The sequence below is a fragment of the Rhinoderma darwinii genome, chromosome 1 (genome assembly GCF_050947455.1).
Source record: "Rhinoderma darwinii isolate aRhiDar2 chromosome 1, aRhiDar2.hap1, whole genome shotgun sequence".
NCBI classification, from domain to species: Eukaryota; Metazoa; Chordata; class Amphibia; order Anura; family Rhinodermatidae; genus Rhinoderma; species Rhinoderma darwinii.
Window position 1 is genome coordinate 27,535,603 of NC_134687.1, and position 6,784 is coordinate 27,542,386.

At 42.5% G+C, this 6,784-nt stretch overlaps 1 protein-coding gene across 3 annotated transcripts in view; it reads right to left on the minus strand.

Annotated features, from left to right (window-relative positions):
* The window catches only part of CTBP1 (C-terminal binding protein 1), a 536,806-nt gene extending 530,272 nt beyond the window's left edge, over positions 1-6,534 (minus strand). Inside the window, exon 1 of one of the 3 annotated variants that reach the window (XM_075856720.1) lies at positions 6,420-6,526. The gene's annotated coding sequence lies outside the window, so the exon portion shown is untranslated. Of the gene's footprint in view, positions 1-5,286; positions 5,360-6,419 lie in introns of those variants that run through there. The other 2 variants (XM_075856730.1, XM_075856739.1) reach the window with 2 other exon arrangements.
* Between the last annotated feature and the right edge of the window lie 250 nt (positions 6,535-6,784).

Genomic DNA, 6,784 nt, shown 5'->3' on the forward strand with positions numbered 1-6,784 from the left:
GGCTCCCTGCACTGTGTTCGGTCCGGTACTGGCGGCCGAAATACGTCCGTCAATTACGGACATAATGACCTCGTGTGAACATACCCTAAGGAAAACTAAAGCAAACAAGTGTAAGAAAAGTCTATCCACTGACATTATTACCTAGGATTGCTGCGGGCATGTGAAACCGTGAAATTGTTTGCACCCTTGTGCAACTTTAACACAAAAGTTGCAGTGTGGTTCTTACTGAAATGATTTATGCCGATATTACAGAGCTGACTATTCATGTGATTATTTCATTGTGCCCCATTATTAAGTGAGGAGAATTCCCTATTAGGGTGTATGAACTTGGGTTCTCTAAAACAGACAACCCTTTTAACACATTGTGCCTCGTGTCTAAAACTGTTCTAGGAAAAAGCGTTGGTGTTGCCAATAGCAACCCGTCAGATTTTAATTTATTTTCAAATTAAATCTGATTGGTTGCTATGGGCAACAGTGATACAGTTTTGATCCATGAGGCCCATTGTGTTAAAGGGGTTGTCTGTTTTAGAGAACCCAAGTTCATACACCCTATAAGGGAATTCAGAGGTAATAGAGGAGGGTCCTATATTCAGAATTCTCATCTCTTGGCCAGAGTGGCGAGCGATTACAAAGAGCGTCTCCCTCTCTGGAGGACCTGGCTTGTCCTGCATTACACAGACGACACATTGATTTGAATGGGCACTGTGTAATGCTTCATTTCCCCTGTGGTGGCGCTGCAGGGAAATTAAACTCTTACTGCTAGGTTCCCCTACAGATTACAGCTGATCGCTGGGGGCCCCAGCAGGAAGACACTTTGTGATCAGCTTATTGTGAAAGAACCCTTCAAAGTGGAGAACTTCTTTAAAAGTTTTTTTCCCCCCGGATTTATGTAAAGAAAACATAGTCGTCGTATAACGAAACGTTATTCAACTTTCTAATATACTTTGTCTTTCAGTGCATTGCCATTTTCAAGATCTCTTCATGCTGTCATTGAATGGTAAAACAATCTTGTTTACATTCAAAGAGCTTCATTTATATAAATCTGGAGAACTCTGTTAACCCATTATTTTCCTTTCGGCAAAGAGCAAGAAATATTCTGCACAAGCAGCACATCGTAGGTAAGCTGTTTCTTTCTTTTGGCAGCCAACACTTATATGCAATGTTGTATTCTTACCAGGTATTGTGGATTAAATAAATGTAACTTTTGGGCTATGTTCACACACAGCAGATTTCAGGAGCAGGCATGGGTTACATTTGCCGCAGATTTCACCTATTCTATAGCATATAGTGTTTTCAAATGGAATAAAATACAAACTACAAATTAGAATCCACATATTTAGGGCTATAAATTGAGCCCATATTGAGGCTACTTCAATGCATATAAACTATTTTGCAGAATGTTATGTTATGGGGCACAGTATTGACAAAGACGAGCAGACCAACAAATTCTTAGAATGTTACCAGCAGCACAGAGTATTTCAGACCAGTCAACTCTTGGGTTTATAAATATATATATTAGTCATTATTCCAGTAAAACAAAATTAAATAAAAGGGGTTTTCCCATCTTGGACATTTATGACATATCCACAGGACACGCCATAAATGTCCGATAGATGCGGGTCCCACCTCTGGGACCCGCACCTATCTCTAGAACGGGGCCCCCTGAACCCCGTTCTAGCTTACTCGGCTCCCGCTGACCCCCGGCCACTTCCTGGTTAGGTGGTCGGGAGTTACGGAAACAGCCGAGAGCTCGCTGAGCTACGCTGTTTCTGTAACTCCCATAGAAGTGATTATTATTATATTAATATTATAATTAAAAGCTTTTTTTGCCCAAGGTCTGGTATTGCAGCATTTATTTGAATTTGGCTTAACTGCAATACCAAACACAGCCATAGACTAAAGTGGCGCTATTTCTGGGGAGACCTAATTTTTTTATGCGCCGTTTTTACAAACGATCGTGTGAAAACGAAACGCCCTTTTTCCCATTTAAATTAATGGGCAGATGTTTGGAGGCGTTCAGCCTTCGTATTTTTAGCCGTTTTTCGGGGTGTTTTCAGCCGTGTGAACATACCCTTAGGCTCCGGGTAAACGGTACATAACCTTAATTCTGGTCAAGTACAAATATTCATTAATATACAATACTGAATATGAAAATTATATCAATAAAGCACCACTCCAAAGCATCAAATAATACAACTTTCATGTGCTCATGAGTCATGAACGTTCCTCTTCTCTGTCTGAACATGATATCATTTGTTAGGGCCACAGTTTGTGCTCCAGAGCTGTTCTTCCTACTATAATCAGACAGAACAAGAAAGTACAACCACAATCAGCCATTTTGGAAGCTACGGAGAACTGTCTTTGGCCACGCGGTCACCCAACCTGAATAAAAGTATATGCAAACATTTTCCTGCTCTCTTCTCCCTCTGTCCCAAATTTGTGTATCAGAAGCTGTCAATATTGTATAGTTTACTTCTCTAGTCACCTCTCACCAAAGGAAGGCACTCAACACAACAGTAGGCTTGCTGACATAACAGCCCACATGCTAGAAGCTAGCTACCAAAAAAATATTTTAGTTTCCATTCATTTCAATGGAAGGATCAGTGAGGCAGTATAAAGCACAGACAAAATAACATGAAAAAACATTTTTAAATAAAAATATAGCGTGTTCATGATGTAGCATGTAGCAGAACTCTACAAGAAACTGAAATGACAATTTAAAGAGATATTACCACTTAAGACATTCATGGCATTAACAGGAAAGTCACGCATCTGGGACACCCACCTTTTGATCCCCTGATCCCCTCAATGCAGCTAGTAATGGTTACATATAGACAGAGACCAAATGAAGAGGTGGCCGCAGATGTACACAGATCTCTGCACTGAAGTCTATGAGAGTTACGGAAACAGCCAAGCAAGTGCTCGTATATGTTATAAATGTCGGGAGTGACCCTTTAAATATGTAGAATACAGAGAACGTATTCAACACTAAGGCTGAATTCACACGTCGCGGATTTGAGGCAGATATTCAGCGCAGATTTTACACTTTGCAATGCAAAAGGGTGAGATCTGCGTCAAAATCTGTGACAAATCCGCAACGTGTGAACTCAGCTTAACCCTCACCAAAAGTAAATTGTTTATGCTTCCTGTTTATGGATCCTAAAAGTAAGTTAGTTGACCCTGATACACATAATTACATAGGATATATGATGGTGTAGTGTGGGTGGCTGGTATCTGGTGGAGTCTTGGCAGTATCTTGCTCTGTCCCTTTAATTTACTCCAGACATCAGTTTACAAATCAGAAAAACTCCTCACCTATCAGGGTCATTTATCTACACAAGGTTCACTTTATGTGCAACTTACACATGTAGCAGAGCCAAGATTGTCAAATGTGGCAGAACTGAACTTGTTTTTGGCACAATTCATTAGAAATAACAATACGTTATGTGTGGTTTTACATGAGCCAATTTGCATCAACTCAACTGAGTTTTAAAGGATGTGGTTTTACATAGGACTGCAGGTAAAACCGACCGATGTCACAATAGACAAACAATGCAGAAAAAAAAAGTTAAAGGGATTTTCCAGTCGTTTGTAAATAAAGTATAAATCGATATATAATGAAGAGTTCTACAACGTTTTAATATACTTTGTGTTTCAGTTCTTCATTATTTTCAAGATCTCTGCTTGCTGTAAGTGATTGGAAACATTCTTATTTATATCCAGAGGCTTAAAAACTGTACAGACCGAAAACTTTGCACAGATGAGAGTTTGCTACAATTCTATGAAGCCCAGGCAATCCTCTGGGAGCTAAATATATGAGCAAAAAAATGCCTCTCCTGTTCTGATAGTTTGCCGCAATGTATCAGTGCAGGTAAAACTTAATAGTCTGGAGTCCAGGCAGAGGAGTAACTTGAAGCTCCTGGGCTCTGATGCAAAATCTGTATAATGGTCCCCGAACCATTATATGCCATTAATAATGCCTCCTATGTGTTAGAAGGGTCCTTGGGTCCCATCAGGCACCAGCGCCAGGTGTAACTTCAATCTCTGCACCCTCTATAGTTACGCTTCTAAATCCAGGCTGTTTCGTTTACAGAGGATTGTTTAGACTGGATACAGTTTTAACAAACTTTCAGCTGTAAGAAGTATTAAGCCTGTATGGGTTTTTAGCCTCGTGCTTGTAAACCACCAGTTCCCATTCAATGTCAGCAAGCAGAGATCTTGAACACAGTGAGCAATTGAAGCACAAAGTATATTAGAATGTTGCAGAACTTTCCATTACGCAGGGATAAAACTGTATTCCTATACATCTGGGGAGACACGTTGAAATAACAATTTCAGCTCTGCTACATCTTATTTATCATGTCTTACATTTCACCATAAATAAAGCAGTTAGACAAACTAAAAAAAAATGAAACCACACCCACTTTTTTTAAAATAAAATAGTCCAAAAAACAATTCAAATGTAGATTTTTTGTTCAGGAAATATCCCATGATGCCATTTGCCCAATACACCATGACCACAATTTATTGGCATATATCACCGCCGTATCTGTATATAGTTAAATACTAATCCAGCTGTTGCAAAACTACAACTCCCAGCATGCCCTATGAATCGCACACTGTTAGGACATACTGGGAGTTGTAGTTTTGAAACAGCTGGGAAGCCGCAGGTTGCAGACGACTGGTGTAATATAACAATATAAGACTGGGCTATCTTAGATCCCTATTCCAGTTCCGCTCAGCCCTAAATCACCAGCATCACTTGCGCCTCAAGCATCTCACAACTACAACCCCCAACATTGCAACAATCATCATTAGCTATGTCAATGGATCTTATCTAAAGCCCAAAAAATCCTATTGCTTTTTAATCAAAATGTATTTATATCATCCAAAAACTTCCAGCAACTGAACCCATCATTTTTTTTTTTGATGTGTCCCCTATGAATGAGATGTCAGAAAATGCGGCATTACTCAGTATCGGAGGACGCGCGACACAACGCGACACAACGCGACACATGCTTGATGCCTTCACACTTCTGCTTTCCATGAAAACCTCAACAATAAGACATCTATAGAAGCTCCTACAGCCAATACCAATAGGAACGGACATCGGGATGATAACATGACGGAACTGCTTATCGGCTATAGGATCTGTCAAGACGTGAACCTCCCAACACGTTATCCTGAAGCAGCGGCCACCGGGAGACATCACTGTCCTCTCCGAGACTCTCCATGTTCTTCCCACCGACATCTCCAACCCTAAACGCCGCTGCCTAATGAACTCACCTCCCGAGAAATCCTATACCAAAAAAATCCCTTTATTATGGTCCATATGGCACACACCCCTGTAAGCTTCTCCGCGGCTCCGCCAACAACTGTTCATCCCTCCTGCTGATCATCAAACGACGCGGACTTATTTTGACAGTCATTTTTTTTTATACGAAAATCCGCGCAACCTGCTGACTCCCATTTCTATAGTCACCTCTCCACCCCTCTACTCTTATAGATTAACCCCCTCCACGACACACACCCAACCCAATCCTACTCTAGTAACAGAGGGGGTTAATCCCAATCATTATCTCCGCTAACGATTCTAATGCTGGACCCCGGAGCTTGCAATCGAAACCCCGTGCCATCATCCCATCCGGAGTGAAGCGCCGCTGCCATGAGCAAGTCTCTATGGATACTTTAGTTTAGAGGCAAATAAAGGACTAACAAAAGGATTAGAATGGATTAGAAGCTAGAGGAGGGTGGGGGTTGTAATAAAAAGAGAGGAGGGTGGGGGTTGTAATAAAAAGACCCCCCCCCCCCTCCTCTCTCTTCCTTTTGGCATTTCTATTCATTGACAGGTTCCTTCCAAGTAAAGTGTGAGCTGCATTTTAGTAAAACATTCTTGCACACATAACTCTGCTCCACCAGCTTTCATCCTCGGGAGCAAACGCCGTAATAATACGGAAAACATCATCATCATCATCATCATCATCATAACAATGATGGGGGTGATCGACAGGGGAATGCAGACGAAAAAGGGAAATAATGGCCAGCCGGGAGAATCAAGCGTGTCAGGGAAAGCGAGCGAAGCAGCGAGAGGGGGAGAGAGAGGAATTGAACATGAATAAACAAAAATATGGCGAGTGGCCCGGGGTTGTCACTGTCAGATCATTCTTTTCCCCAGCCTTTTGTTACAGCGGAGCGGTCATTTGCATGAAGAAACCAACACGGGTTCTTGTTCTTTTTTTCCCCCCACCTCCTTTTAGATGCACATTCACAGCGTCCGCACTCCACGGACACACAGGAGGGGGTAACGCTGGCTATGGAAAGGTTGGGATGGAGCGGAGGGGTGCGGGTGTATGAGTCGAAGGGGGTGGCAATGCCGGGGAGGAGGTAAAGGGAGGGGGGTACGGAATAAGAATGCAAACCTTTGGAACGTTGCCCCAACCGGAGTTGTGTGTCTCCGCCGCTCTGCTCTGCTGTGCACTGATGACAAGATCAGGCTCAGATTAACAAGTCCATGCTGCGATCTGCACCACCTTTCCTCCGCTCCGGCAGCCGCCACAGGCGCACACAGGGGGCTCAGACACTTCTGTAAAGTTTTATAGCTTATCACTTATTATTATTTAGGATCGACGGCGATGGGGGGTATAAGAAGGGGGCGGGGGGCTGGTAAGACACAACTTGGAGTGGGGTGGTGCGACTTTCCCCCTTCTGGGTGGTGGTGGTGGGTTTGGCTGCAATGTTGTTGGCGGGCAGAGGCAGGCGAGCGGTTTGTTATTATTACTACAGA